General features: G+C 47.3%; 1 protein-coding gene across 10 annotated transcripts in view; it reads left to right on the top strand.

The window, feature by feature from the left end:
- Gas7 (growth arrest specific 7) overlaps positions 1–15,527 on the top strand; it is a 225,233-nt gene that overhangs the window by 129,267 nt on the left and 80,439 nt on the right. For 2 of the 10 annotated variants that reach the window (XM_050162668.1, XM_050162664.1), the window contains exon 1: positions 9,546–9,704. The exons of the other annotated variants lie outside the window; for them this stretch is intronic. The gene's annotated coding sequence lies outside the window, so the exon portion shown is untranslated. Of the gene's footprint in view, positions 1–9,545; positions 9,705–15,527 lie in introns of those variants that run through there. 10 annotated transcript variants of the gene reach the window in all.

The following is a 15,527-nucleotide window of genomic DNA, read 5'->3' as shown; positions in this document are numbered from 1 at the left end:
TCCTGTGTATTGTGGAAATGCTCTCAATAGTGCCGAGAGGTTGTTCTGAAACCCCTGTGGGATGCGGGTTCTGCCTGGTGAGTCTGGGATGCCTGTAAACCGCATGCCTGCCAGGAGGCATTGTTCCTGTGCCCCAGACAGGAGCAGAGAGAGGAGCAATGGGCCAAGTAAGTGATAGGTTTGGGGGTGTGTCTGGGGTGGAGGTGGGGGTGGGGAGTTGTGTGGAGGGATGGGAAGGAGTATTTGTAGAGGGGAGGCTCACCTGGGACAGGTAGCTGAAGGCATGTAATAAAGAGAGCCCTTGTGGATTTATTTATCCTCTTGATAACGTTCCTCTTGTAACTTTTTCTAAATATAAAGCATGAATTCTTCCTGCCCATCTGGCATCCCCCCCCCCATGTCCCAGATTCACCAGCAAAGTTCTAAGGTGCAAGATCTAGGGAAGTACTATAAATCTCTGCATTACAGGAAGGTAAGGTGGGGAGGGCTTTGGGTGTCTCAGCTTCCCAGATGGTTAGGCACCAGCAATGCCTAACTCAGCTTCCAGCTCAGCTGCTGCTGGAAGCTTTTTGGAGATAGAGGGATAGAAAGCCTTGTTCTGCTGACCCTGGAACCTGAATGTTAAGAGGTCACCTTTCCTATGATCTACCCCTTAGCCTAGATGTTGTGTGACCCCCATTGCTGTGCTCTCTGTAGCTCTGAGGTCCAGTTGGAATGGCAAGCCTATGCATTCTCTGCATGGAATCTTCCTGAGCTACTTCCTCACTGGGCCACTAAGCACCCCTGCTTTTAGTGTTCTTTCCCAGAAACCTTAACTGGTTCTGGGAGAGGGCGATAAAATTTGCTATCCAAGGGTGTCCTCTAACTGTGACTCTTGACCTCCTAAGACTATGAATAAGGGGACTTTGTACTAATAAGCAGGTGTCTGAGTGGCCCAGCGGGCTTTGACCCACAGATCCAGTGCTGAGGTAAACTGGTACTCTGATTTCTAGCTAACTCCCAAAGGATATTTGTGCTGCCGGTACAGAGGGCCATTCTTGGAGAGTTACTGCTGGAAGGACCACAGGCTAGCCCATCATGTTATAACTAAGTGAAGGATGCCCAGAATCAGACTGTGGAATGCTAGGGAGATCCTCCTGGGTCTGGTTGAGGGCTGAGGAGGAGGGAGGGTTAGCAGAGAAGATGGGCACCCATGTGTATGCCGAGAGCTAGGAAGAGCTCAAGACAAGCCTGTGGCAATGTGGGACATGTAAGGCACAGAACCATTGTTGGTTGTACCCCAACAAATGGACTGTGTGTCTCTGGTGTGTCATGTGATGGACCGGATGTGCCCGTTTCTTAGCTGACAGGCCAAGCTAGTTGCACTGGAGCCCACCTAGGATGTGTGTGTACTGATGACCTCTGGCTTCTGGGTGCCATGTTGATGGGGGATACAAAGACAGAAGTCCAAGATACCAGGGGACAAACGAGACTGCAGAGCAGACACAGCTGGGTCCCTGAGTGTGGCTTTCACAGGGGACTCAGTGTGGTGACAGATGCAATCCTAGGAGGCTGGGCGTGGACAGCCTTTAAGAAGAGGTCCGTGCTTCTGAGTCACATGTCTGTACATGAGTGTGACTTTTTTCCCTTCTACACAAATGGCACATCCTTAAAACAGATATGCTAGCATTTAGAATCATTGAGCATTAGATGATGTCTACTCAAAATAAGCCCTCACAGACCATCTGGTCCGACTTCCACATTTGAGAGATGAAGAAATCCAAGCCTCCAAGCAGAGATGAGGCGGGTTGCTTCAGCTCTCAAAACCAGGCTGCTACAGTTTCAGACATGGCTCCTGGACACCCAGATCGTATTCTGTGTGCCCCTTTACGTGTTACTGTGGTGTGGTGGTGTGGCCAGAACCTCCACGATAGGTCTTGGCAGTTACCACCTGTCTGCTTTTTATGCGTCTCTAGCAGTGGATCTAAAAGCACAGCCAGTGGGGTTGGTAAGATCACACCCTAACGGACTCTGGAAACTGCCCGTTGGCTTTCATCTCCCTGCAAGCGAGTGTCTCTGAACCAATTAGGGGAGTCAGGCCTCTTTGAACAGAACGGCTGTGAGCACAAGCAGTTGGCACTGCAGAGTAACTAGAACGCGTCTCCATGGTGAGGCTGGCTACTTCCGTTTTCTTTAGCTGCCTGTGGGCTGCTGCTGCCCACAAGAAGTGACCACAAAGTCAGGCCAGCTGGATGGCAGCCACAGCTGGCAGGCAGTGGCACCCACCTTTATTCCCTAATGAGGCACAGTTGGCCTGCCGTTAAAATGGCACCAGCTCCCTGAAGAGGCCTCCTTCTGTCCCCAGAACATCTGCAGGAACTGGAGAAGCCCCTTGCCCTGGAAGTTCCTTTCCAGTGGGCAACTGTTAGCATACGACACAGGGCTTGTGACCAAATGAGAAAGCAACTTCCAACTGTCTTCCTTACTTTCCACAACTTCTTTGGTTATGGTTATTATTAATGCATTAAAAAGATTTTATTGTTACTATTATTTTATTATTTGAATATGTGTGCAGGGATGTGACAGGGTGTTATGTACACATGAGTACAAAGTGCCTTCAAAGGCCAGAAGAGAATACTGGGTTCCCATGTGCTAGAGTTGCAAGTGGTTGTGAGCTGCCCCACGTGAGTTCTGGGAACTGAATCTGAGGCCTCTGCAAAAGCAGTATGTGCTGTTAACCACTGAGCCATCTCTCTAGCCTCCTATCTAACACGTTAACTTTTTACAAATTAGATTTTATTTATTTATGTGTGTGTGTGACGGCGTGTATATGTGTGCACACAAACGTACCGTGGCATGCGTGCAGGACAGAAGACAACTTTTAAGAGTCTCTCGTGCTTTTTCCACTGTGAGAATCCCAGAGGTGGAACTCAAGTTGTCAGGCTTGATTGGTGTCCTCCTCTGCCTGCTGAGCCCTCTCTATAATTGACACATAATTGTCCATATTTATGGGGCATAATGTTAACTATCATATCAGAGTGATTGGCCTATCCATCAACCCCGCTGAAGATCATTTCTTTGTGTTGGCAATGTTAAAAAGCCTCTCTGTCAGCTGTTTTGAGATATTCAATTAGTTGCTGTCAACCATAGCTGCTCTACTTGCTTTGGTCCGTTAAAAGGCACCCCTTCTATCCAGCTGCACCCCCAAGTCCTCTTGCAATTGCTTGCCGTGACCCCACACTTCCCTACTCTCTTTCTAGGCTCTAGAACCTCCTTTTCTATTTTGAAATCAATTTTTAGCTTTTGCATATACTTCTGACCTTCTTCCATCCATTTTAAATGGAGGTGAGAGCTTAATAAATTTGATTGTGGGCTTTTTTGTGTGTGTGGCATAACTACTCAAGAAAAGTCCAGAAACAGCAGCAAAAAGCATTTCAGAGTATTATAATTTTAGTAATAAAAAAGGGCTGACAAGGGCGGGGTGAGTCTTATGTAAAGCCTATCTACTCCTTCCCAACACTAAGTGTTTCCCAGGCTCCCTGGCTCCTCTCAGGTTGTTACCCCCTTTTACAAAGGAAAATTAACTAAGAATCACAAAAATGGATTTTTTTTCCCTACCAGGCAAGCAGTTCCTAAAGTGTCCTCCAAAGTTACCCTATAGGGCTGGAGACAGAAAATCTAGGATGCAATTTAAGGTCATTGACCTTCAAGAAGAGAAGTGTTAAAGTCTAACCCCATTCTTTATTTTAACAAACCAGGGCATCTTTAGCACCGGTTGGCCATTGACAGTGACAGTGGATGACAACCCCCAGGCGATCTCAGACCCAGGGTGGTGAATTCAGCCCCTGTCATGTGCTTCTTTTATAGTTATTTGTGACGTCACTTCACTTTATTGGCAACTCCAGTACTGTTTTGTTGAGCATTTTTAGATTTGTTTTGGGCAGCAAGGGGAACTGAATCCAGGGCCTTCCAGGTGCTGGGCAGACGTGCTGCCCCAAGGCCATACTCTCAGCCACGTGGGGCATCTTTCTCCCGGCAATTCCAAGACAGATTTGGCTGAGGAAGCAGACAGATGTCAGATATAGGTAGGAAAAGATCTGAAACTTTCTCCTCACAAGAGACTAAACAAATTTGAAGGTAACAATAATAAAAAATAATGTTTTGTGAACACACATGTTCCTGGGCTGGAGGTCTTGGTTGCTTCTTCTGTTTATGTGGTCTTTGCTTTTGCAAACTGAGGTGAACATTCGGATGCCTTTAGAAGTCACTGGTGTTTGTTTTAGACTCTATTGCAAAAGATTTTCTCCTGGATCCTAAAACCCTCATCTTAAGGGCTATGACCATTTCAGTTTATAGAGAAGGAAACCAAAGGCATCGAAAGCATTCACATTGAACTCATCTTGGAGCACTATCCCTTTAGACCTGAACCACTGAGATTTCCGCTGATGCTTTGGTCATCTGCAATTGGAGGTGGACAATGAGGATGCCCCAGCCTTTTTTGGTGCTGTTGATTATAAAGAGAACACACCCATCTGCACAGGCTAGGATCTAGAAGTCTGCTAACTGCTGGGGCAGTGATTTAGATGTGGTTTGAGTGGGACCTACAAAGGCTCATCTGATAGTGCATGTGGACATGGTGAAGGAAGGAAGCCTGGAGAGGCGGAAGATTGTTAGCCCACAGGGACAGACTTGACTAACTGCGCAAGTTAGTTCTCACCAGAGACTATTGCTATGATGCTGAGATGCTCCATGTTTGATCCCTCCACTGCCCTTTCTTTTTCTGTTTCTCCACTGTATTATGACTTCAGTGCTGTGTCCTCTGACCTCCAAAACTGGGGGCCAAATAAACCTTTCTTCTTTAAATACCTCACCTCAAGGTATTTTGTTATGCCAATACAAAATGGTACACAGCATCATGCAGGTTTCCTCCGCCGAAATGCAGAAGCTGGACCAGTCTGCTAGGAGCAGACTTCCTTGCTTATATAAATTGTTCTAAAGCTTCAGGACCACACAGACATAAGCAGTAGGACCGCACAGACATGCTTCCTCTGGGTCCCTGCAGCAAAGGCTTCAGGATGGGGAAACAGTCAATCCTACTGCTAAGGAAAGTTCCCTGTTTTCAGAAATACTTGTTGGCTGCCTCCTCTTCACAGATTCTGTGCCTTCACATAGTGCTCAGCCTTTGGAAGAGGCAGAAGCAAGTCTTACATCAATGGCAGAGTTGTCATTGGTCACTGCTGAGGTTCTAGAAGAAGGATAAATGGCAAAAGTATCTTTCATCTGCTGTTACCCTGTGTGGTGGCACTATGCAGGCACCAGCAGCAGAGAGGACTAACCATCTCAGGCAAGAGTAGCCTGACATTTAGGGCTTTCATTGCCTATTAATTAGCCCAGAACCCATATTAATCGACCCTTGCATAGTAGTACATCTGTTGGTTCAATAACCCTAAAGACTGATGGTCTCAGTGGTAAAAACTGGAAGCAAACAGGAGTGGCAGATGAGGTGTTTTGAGAGCCCCGGCTTCCTGCTGGGTTTTCCCTCAGGCCCAGTTTGTCCAACCTCAGTGGGCTCCTGGACTTGGAATCTCCTATAAATACTGCCTGTCCACACTGTAGTTGGGACACTTCGGGCTTCAGGAAGAGACATCCAGATGGATAAATGCCAAGGGATGAAAGAGGGAACCAACTGAGCAGTGTCTGGCTTTGCAGGAGGAAGCAGGAGAACACAGAGGGTTGTTCAAGGCAGGAGTGCACTGTGTAGCTTAGCCATTAGCTTGGCTAGCTTTGAACTTGTGATCCTCCTGCCTCAGACATCCAAGTGCTAGGATTACAGGTGTGTACCACTCACTATGTCTCAGAAGGAGTTTTGTTTTGTTTTGTTTTGTTTTTTAGAAACCTGCTTAGTTAATTTTATGTTGCTGTAACTGGTTTCTAAATAAAGGAAACAGGACAGGGTTTATCTAGCTCACAGTTTTGGAGGCCTGGAAGTGCAGCGCTGGCATTAGCTTCCAATAAGGCCTTATGCTAAATCATAATACAAAGGATGCCGTGTGGAAGATGAGTGTGTGTGAGAGATAGAAAAGCAGACAGACATACAGACAGAGACAGAGTCAAAGACACAGAGCGACTTGTCGCCCAATGAAAGAAACAAGATGAGCTAGCTGAGAAAGCTGAGCTGTTTATAGCCACCAATCCAATCTTGAGGTACCAAATCCAGTCCCAGGAGACGGGTATGGTGCCTCCCCCAAAGACCTAATGGTTTCCTGCTACACCCCACCTCTTAAAGGTCCCTCCACCTTTCAGTATCATTCCTTATTGGGGGGAGGGGTTATGCTTACAGAGAATGAAACTTTAGGGGACAAACCAGAGCAGATGGGAGAAAAGAAAAAGAGTCTACTTCTGTCCCCACAGGGTCGTCCTCATTTTGGTTTTCTCTTGCCTCTTGATATTTTGTGGTATTACTTAGACTGTTTGTCACTTGTTTTTCACCCTCTACATAAACAACAATTTTCAGACTTTAATTGTGTAAGAGAATTTATAATTATGCATATATTTAATTATTTAGTTAGTGTGTGTGTATGTATGTGTGCACATGTGTGTGGTGTATATATATATGGGTGTATGTAGGAAGGTCAGAAGGCATATTTTCTGAGTCAGTTCTTGCCTTCCCCCTTGTTGAGGCAGGGTTTTTCTTGTCTTGGCCACAGAACTGCATCCTCCAGGCTGATTGTTGCTAGGTTAGAGTTTCTGTTACTGTGGTTAAATATGCCATAACCCAAAGCAGCTCGGGGAGGAAAGGGTTTGTTTTTTGTTATGTTTGTGCTGCATGGTTCATCATCAGAGGAAGTCAGGGTTGAATTCAAGGCAGGAACCTGGAGGCAGGAGCTGATGCAGAGGCCGTGGAGGGGTGCTGCTTACTGACTTGTTCCCCATTATTTGCTTGGTCTGCTTTCTTATCTAATCCAGGACCACCAGCCCAGGGATGGCACCAGCCCCAGTGAGCTAGACCTTCCCACATCAATCACTAATCAAGACAATACCCTACAGGCTTGCCTATAGGCCAGTTTCACCGAGGCATTTTGAGAGTCTTTCCCAGCCAGATTACTCTAACTTGTGCCAAGTTGCTATAAAACTAACCAGCACACTGGTCCATGAGCTTTTGGACATTCTCTTGTCTCTGCCTCTCACCTTGTAGAAATGCTGGGATAACAGATGCATGCCACCACATCCAACTTTTTATGTGGGCTCCCGGGATTGAACTTGAGTGGTCGAACTTGTGTGGCTAACGCATTTAGCAACTGAGCCTTCTCCCATGGCCTTTTCAAAAGTGTGCCATGTGCAGGCGTGCTTACCTGTGCAAACACATGTGAAAGCCAGAGGCTGATAGCCCCGGTTGTGTCCTGATGCTGTTGTTCCTCCCCTTTGTCTTTAGGTCTCTCTGGTTGGCCAGTTCAGCCGGCAAGCTGGCTTCCGGGATCTGCCTGTCTCTTCCACGTGCTAAAACTGCAGATCTGCAGCAGCTGTGCTTGACATTTAGTGAGTCCTAGGGATCTGAACTCAGATCGTCATGTCTTCACAGCAAGTGCTTCAGCCCTGAGCCAGCTCCCCAGCCCTGTTAATACATTGTTTCATCACTTGCTTTCAGTGTTTGACCTAGGTCCCTTTAACTGTGACTTCCTCTTTCTTCCCAGTAACTTCACATAAATTTTCAACATTCAGCATCTTCTAAGCACTCTGGGCCCACATCACAGATCCCAACTCCTGACCATTGGGAATATTTGGGAAGAAAACTGTGCTTTTCCTGGAACTGTGTAGAGTTTATCGCCATCATTCCCTAAGCAGTGTGTGTGAAGATACCATATTTACATCGCTTTCAGTGGTGTGTTCTCAGTTAATACTTACGTCAATTTTTGATGATGTTTTTGCTCGAGACTCTGTACTTCTGGATGTCCTGGAACCTCTTTAATAGTCCAGGCCTCAGATTCACGCTGCTACTCCTGCTTCTGCCTCCCAAATGCTAGGATTACAGGCATGAACTACCTTGCCTGGTGTTGTGGTTTGTAGTGTCAGGGAATGCATGTAGGTTATTGTGTGACTGCTATGTAAAGCTAGACATGAACTTCAGGCATCCAGGGCTTTGCGTATCTGTGGGGGTTCTGGACTCAGTGAAGGACAATTTCCCCTTTGCTATAGAGGAAACGGGAGTAATGTTCTGCAAGTTCTTGTCTGTTAAAGACTATATTTCTGTCCCTTTTCCTCAAAAAGAAAGCTTGTCTGCATGTAAACTCTAGTCCATAATATGCTAGAAGGCTCTTTTGTTTTTCTTTGACAAAGAGGTTCCATGTATAGCCCAGGCTGGCCTTGAACTCAGGCACCTTCCTGCCTACCTGTCCCAGAGTACTGGGATTAACAGGTTTGTACCACAATCACCCACTAAAATCCACTCTGCTTGTGTTTTGTAGCTGCTGTTTTGTTTGTTTGAGACAGGGTCTTGCTATGTAGCTGAGGGCAGTCCTGAATGTGCAATTTATCTGCCTCAGCCTTGATGAAATGGCTGCTTGATATCTGTCTGAAGCTCAGATCCCAACATTCATTCATTCATTCATTCATTCATTCATCGTTCAACGTTCCAGGCACTGTGCAGAGTGAGACTAAACTGTGAACAAGGGGAGCATGTCACTGCCTTCCTGGATCTCATCTCTAGTTTGTTTCTCTCGTTGTAGGGGCTGTTTGCTCTCCGGCCCCCGTCTAGTCCAGCCTGTGCCTATGAAAATGACCCTCTCACTCAGAACGCACTGTGCTACTGTCAGACGTACCCTGCTACCGCCACAGCCCTCTCCTGTGATCTGCAATTTCTGAATAGATAGAACTGGAGGAACAGTAGCTTCACCAGCCAGACAAAGAGAGGGTGCTCAGCTTTCCTGTAGACCAAAACGTGAAGCTGGTGACATCGTTGAGGGAGGTGGGGCCACCATGGGGGCGCTAGTTCTGTGTGGGAGCCCTCCTGCCATGAACAGGTGTCCAGCAGAAAGAATAGCCCAGTTAGTCTAATTTTGTTTGAGAAAGGGTCTCAGTATGTAGCCCAGGCTGGTCTTGAACTCATGGCAGTCTGCCTGCCTCCGTCTTCTGGGATACTGAGATTACATCCAAGGGTAAACATCACCCCTGGCCAAGTTGGGGCTTGATCTTCCTAATGTTCCTTTGCCACCATGACCCCTGCTGATTACAGAAATAGCAGTCGAGGCCACGCCTGACATTGTGTCTAGGTTTGCTCAGAGTGTGTTAGCAATAAACTAATTGCTAGGGCCTGAATCCTTGAAGCTGCTCCCAGCCATGTCCTGACTACTTCTGGATGTCCAGCTGGCTACGTGGTTGGGGAAGGAGGAATGTGCTGGCAAGTCCTTTGTGGAGGAGCCTTCAAGCCGTGCCAATCACAGCACTGGGCTCATTAGCAGTCATTGTCATGGCAACGGGTCTGCCAGAAAGTGGCTCGTTAGGCTGACAACTTCGGAGGTGTTATATATAGATCTGGGTGTGGGGGGGGAGAGAGGGGGTGCCGAGCCCTGTGGATATGCCTTTCTTTAGAGCTCCCATTGCTGCTGGGTTTGGGGTGTGAGAGGACGAGAAACGGGGGGACCTTAAAACTCTCTGATCGGCTGCTAAATCAAGTGTCTGGCGGCCACCTGTGAACACCTGCAGGTAGCTTTCGCTCTCTGCTTCAGAAGGTAAGAGGGAGGTGCTCCCAGGAGCATCCCGCAGGTGGATGTTGTCCCGGGATGAACTTGAATGGGAAGAGTGGAGGAGACTCTGGGGAGCTTAGGAGAGGGGTCGGAACTTACGGGAGTCTGTAGTCGTTCTTAAAATAGTCTGTTGAAAGGGTTTCGGGTTAGGTGATAGGAGCCTTCCCTTTCATAAGTCACTGCACCACTTAGTACGGCTTAGTACTGCTTTCGTACAAATCGTATTTACTGAAATTTCAGGGTTCATCTTGGTTTCTCTTCCAGAGGCAATGGTTCCTCTCAGTTGCTCCCACTGATGGCTGTGTCGGAGTAGCTCTGGAGTGTTGTGGGCAGAGGACTCAGGGTGCAAACTGTCTTGATCTGGTGGTGAAAACCTGGCCCAGGAGAGGTCACACACACCCCAGACGGTTTAACATGTGCTGAGCTGATCACACTTGTGTTTTGGTTTTGGTATTGTGTGTTTTGTTTGGTTTCATTTTGTTTGTTTGTTTGATGACTGATTTTTTGATGTTTCAATTGGGTTTTTGTTTACTTGAGACAGTGTCTCACTCTGTAGCCTAGCCTGGACTCAGACTCACAAGGTAGCCCAGGCTGACACTGAGCTGACCATTTATCCCCCTGTTTCAGCCTCCTAAATGCTGGGGTTACAGGTTTGTACCACTCCATCTGAATGGGTCATTTCTTCTCAAGTTTTGGGTGATGTCCCTTTATCTGATTGCTTGGCTTGCTGTTTTCCAAGGGGAGTCAGTACCTCGATTAGAAGGAATGGTTTTTATTTTTATTTTTATTTTTTATTTTTTTGATTGTGTTTAAAATAAGGAGATGGGGAAGCCAGCCAACAGCCAGGGAATGAACGTGATGCCTGGGTGAGGGTGGTGATATTCTTGCGCATCTCCCAAGAAGGCATATGCTCCTTGGAGACCTTGAGACAATAAGAGTTTGGGGCCTGAGCTGTCTTTCCCCTTGTGGGAGTCTTATCTCATGGACAAGTGCTGACATGAAGCTTAGTGTGGGATTGTTGGCAGGAGATGGGTTGAAGGTAACTTGGCACTGGGTAGCTGGACAGAATTTTCTAGAAGCAAATTAATTTTAGTTGGTTGGTTTGATTGACTGATGGAGTGAGTGAGGTTTTTGTGTGTGCTTGGGCTGAACCCATGGCACACTAAGGCTGTGCTCTGCCCGTGAGCTATACTCTCAGCCCAAAAGCAGTCGCTTAAAGTAGTTTGGTTTAACCATTTAGTTATCTCTACAATATTAAGTGATTAAGTGTACTTAAATAGGAATGAAAGCATCCTTAATACAGACATCTTGTAAAGATGTATAAAGCTCAGAGCCTTGTACACTAAAGACATTTAGGGATAGGAGTCCTTATAGATACATAGAAATCAGGCCTGCACTCAGATCTTTCTGGGGAACCCTACTAAACTAAGGTTCATTAGGGTTCACTTTTTTTCTATTTGTTCTGTTGCTATGGTAGGGATCAGACCCAGGTTGTGCACACACTAAGCAAGTGCCCTATCACTGAGTTACATTCCCAGTCTTTGGTGCTTGAAGGCAGAGTCTCACTGTGTATCTCAAACTGGCCTTGCACAGGTGATCCTCCTGCCTCAGAGTCCTGAGGGCCAGGATGACAGATGTGTGGGCATCTGACAAGGATTTGGTCTACAAACTCCTTGACGTTACCGATGAAAAGGGTAGGGGACGAGTTTTTCTAGCACCATTGTTTGCAATGGCTCTGAAGTGAAATCATGCAAGTGTCCATCAGAGGACCCATGTGTAAGCAAACGTGCTATGTATAATCAGACGGTGTGATATTGCACAGAAGAATTCAAAGAAAAACAACTTGCCTCCTGGTGTGACACCGCAGAAGATCTTTACACCTATTTGGAGGAGGGACAAAAGGCTGATACCTTCTTTCACACACTCAGAGGATGAACTTTTGTGTAGAGTTAAGCATGTTTTTTCTTAAACAAACGAAGGAAGAGCAGAAAGAGCTCTCCACTCTGGCCTGGGGGTGGCTCCTTTCAGAGGCAGCGGCAGGATTATTAAGTCCACCAGAACGTCCTGTGTGTTGCCTTACTAGCAGGAACCACCAGCCTTCTCTGCTCCCTTTGATCTTGTCTGTTCTAGGTGTTGTTGCCCTACTGAGGTGCCTCTCTGCTCTTCCTTCCTCTTCCCATTGGAAAGAGCCAAGAGAGCTGAGCAGAGGAGCCTCAAGGGCCAGGGAAGGAAGGGGTCTTAGTTAGGTTTCTATTGCTATGATGAAGCATCAAGACCAGAATTAACTTGGGGGGAGTAGCAAGTGGTTGCTTTCAGTGTACAACTCTCAGGTCAGACTCCATCATGAAGGGAAGTCAGGACAGGAGCCTGGAAGCAGGTATTGAAGCCAAGACCATGGAGGAGTACTACTTACTGGCTTGCTTCTCTTGGCATGCTCAACCTGCTTGTTTATAGAAACCAGGATAACCAGCCCAGGGGTAGTACAAGCCACGGGGAGCTGGGTCCTCCCACGTCAATCATAAATCAAAAAAAAATGCACCACAAATTTTCCCACAGGCCAATCTAGTGGGGACATTTTCTCAATTGAGGGCCCCTTTTCCAAATAGCCCTAACTTATATCGGGTGACATAAAACTAGCCAGTGCAGATGGGAGGATTTAGCTAGGGAGAGAACTAATTAGAGAAGAAATTCAAGGGAGTCCTTAATTACTAAGTAGGCATCCACACCTACCCTGTTGGTGGCTGTGGGCAGCTCTCCCAGAAGACCGCCTGTTCCTGCCCCGCTGAGGTCATAAGAGCGAGGAGCACTGGATGCTTTGGGACTCTTAAATGAGGACTGGCGGGCAATGAGTTAAACTTTTGCCTTTGCATATTTTCTTAAAGTTTTATTTTTATTTTATGCAAATGAGTATTTGCCTGCATGTATTTCTGTGCACCATACGTATGCGATACCTATGGGGTCCAGAAGAGGATGTCAGATCCCCTGAAACTGAAGTTATAGGTGTACCTTGTGAGTTCTGGGAACCAAACCTGGGTCCTCTGCAAGAGCAGCTAAGTGCTTGCTATTAACTTCTGAGCTATCTTTCTAGCCTTGCTGTATGTTCTTCAAAGACAAATTTTGTTGTGACTAAAAATATATATATATTTGAAATTGACCATGCATAGCACGTATGCACTCACTGTATATTGTGTAACCGTGACATCTTCCTAGTTTAGACTGTTTTCACACATGCACGCACATGCACGCACGCGCGCGCGTGCACACACACACACACACACACACAGAAACCCTGTATCCATCTTATCTTCCTGCCCACGGCCCTCCCGTAGCCACTAGTGTAACCTGTGGCATTTCCTGCTCTGGACTTGTCCCATAATAGAATGAGACCACGTGTGACCTTTGTGACCTGACTTCTTTCATGAGGTCTTTAAGGCCCAGCCATGATATAATGAGAACCGGGACCTTATTCTTTTTCATTTCTGAGTAATATTCCATCATATGGCTATTCCGTGTTTTATCCATATCCTCACTGATGGTCCTTTGTATTATCTACATGATTGGCCCTTGTGAATACTTCTGCCCTGAATTCTCACATCCAGCTTGTTGGGATGCTTGTTTTCAGTCTTGCGGAGGGCCGTCTCCCCACCTGTCTCCAGCATCTATTAACTCCTGACTTGTGGGTGGTGAGCTAGCAAGGGCTTCTTCCTAGGAAAGAAAAAGGCAAGAGAACTGCAGCTGGCTCCAGAGATAAAGGCAAGGCACTCAGATGGCCAGCAGGGAGGGTGGCTGGTGGCTGTGTTCCACGGGTGTGAAAACCATCCTCAGCACAGCACATTGGCCAAATTAAGAATTAGTCCCCCTCCCCCCAGTGGGTGCTCTCCTACCCCTTCTCTGCCCTCCCTGGCTCAGAATTGTGGTGTCTCTCCAAAGGTCCCTGCACTCCCTAGATAGGAGAGCCTCAGGACACTCAGCCTTCGTGGTCAGTCATATCCTCGCGTATAAACTGAGGCTTCCTGTGAGCTCGCTGGGTTTCACAGATGGATAAACCAGATTCATTCTGAAGAGAAAGGTACTAGGAAACGGAAGAGAGCCATGCTTCCTGCGGTTGCTTCAAAGCTGAGGCCCTGGGGCATGGGGTGACTCAATTCATTCACTCTGTGGCCCACAGAACTTCTCCCCGACCAGCTTTCCAACATCATTCATCAACTCCAGGGGATGTTGACCCCCCTTTCTTGGCAGCAGAAACCTCTGAACAACCATTGAGGGTGACATTCCAGATGTGGTGGAGGGGTGGTCTGTGTGTCTGTCTGGACTTTATCTCTCAGGGAGCGGAGCCTGGGAGAGCCTTCCCCCTTAGGGTGATATCCCCCCATCTCTTGAAGCAACCCTGGTCGTGATTTCTCTTTGGTGTTCTGGGTATATTACTCTGGCTCTCCACGGCCCTCAGCATGTTTCACACCTGGGCCAACATTAGCAAATTTTGTTTCATTGATGTGGAAATAGCCTGGCTGAGTCACTTGCCTGAGGTCCAGTGATGACTGAGGTAGGATTGGCACCCAGAGTGCTTGGAGCCGGAGGCTGTTTACACTTCTGCCTTTGATCCTCTTTGTGCAGGGCCTTCCTGTGAGCTTCAGAAACTTGCTTAACCTGCATCAACAGCTTCTCTTGGACCCCCTCCTGGTACTCCTGAAGTTAAAGGAAAGATGAGGGACCAGCCATCTCATCCTCTGGTTCTGGAAGATTCTCCAGCAAAACAGCTCTCTTCAACACCTCCCCCAGCCATCCACTCCCAACCCCAATTACCACTTTATTCCCTAGACCCTGTGTATGCAGGATTCTCTCTCTCCCCCTCTGCCCTCCTCCACGCCTCCCTTGCTTTCTTCTTTTCTCCCTCTTCTCATTCGTTAACCCTTGGTGTTATAAGACAGGGTCTTGCTAGGGCCTAGACTGGCATCAGATTCATGATTCTCCCACCTTATTCTCCTGAGTACTGGAATCATGGATGAACACTATCATGTCTGCTTCTTTCTCATGCTTTCTCCTTCATTATCCTATTTTATTGCCTGTGTTCCGGCCATCTTCCAGGCCAGGAGACGCTAGAGTGATTGGTGTTCGGGGCCAGTCTCTTCTGCTCCCGGGTTCATTTGTGCTTGGTGTATGATCTGTGCTCCCGGGAGGCAGATACTCCACTATAGTCGGCCTGGCTGCTGTGTGTCTCTCCATCACCTGTCTAGAGTACAGTCTTTCATGCAAAATCAAAGAGGCGCTGTGGCTCAGCAGGTGCCCCTGCAGGAGGCACAAACATGGGAGCCCAGTTGTGGGAAATTCATGGCATCCACCAGGGCTCCACAGAGGGCTGAAGGAAGCCATGTTTACTCCCAGCAGCACCTGGGATTTCCTGGGCAGCACTCAGGAAACTGAGACAAAGCCCCCTTGGTTCTGTCTGGAGAGGGACATCAAGAGCACACCCTTCATTGCTCTGGTTTCAATCATTACCCCGTTTTCCTAAATATTGGCCATTGGTGGCCAGAGGAGCCACTCCTGTGGGGCATTGCAGGGGTCACCGAGGGCACCAAGGAGCTGGTGGCCTTTTGTATTTGTAAACAGGTATGGCTGAGAATTTTTCAGCCTTCCGTAGTTGCGATTCTGATTTTTGTCAATTTACCTTCTCCAAAAGGCACAGCTAGTGTGTGGGCTAATTTGGATACTCTGTTTTTAGTTTTAAATGTTCTTTAGCCGAGAATCTTTATTTCTGGGTTTATTGGAGATTTACGTGGAAAAGACAAGTAAGAGAATAAAGGATAAAAA

Source organism: Alexandromys fortis, unplaced genomic scaffold (assembly GCF_014885135.2).
Source record: "Alexandromys fortis isolate MF-2015 unplaced genomic scaffold, M_Fortis_MF-2015_v1.1 scaffold_84, whole genome shotgun sequence".
In the NCBI taxonomy this organism is placed as follows: domain Eukaryota; kingdom Metazoa; phylum Chordata; class Mammalia; order Rodentia; family Cricetidae; genus Alexandromys; species Alexandromys fortis.
This window is presented reverse-complemented; position numbering and strand designations above follow the sequence as displayed.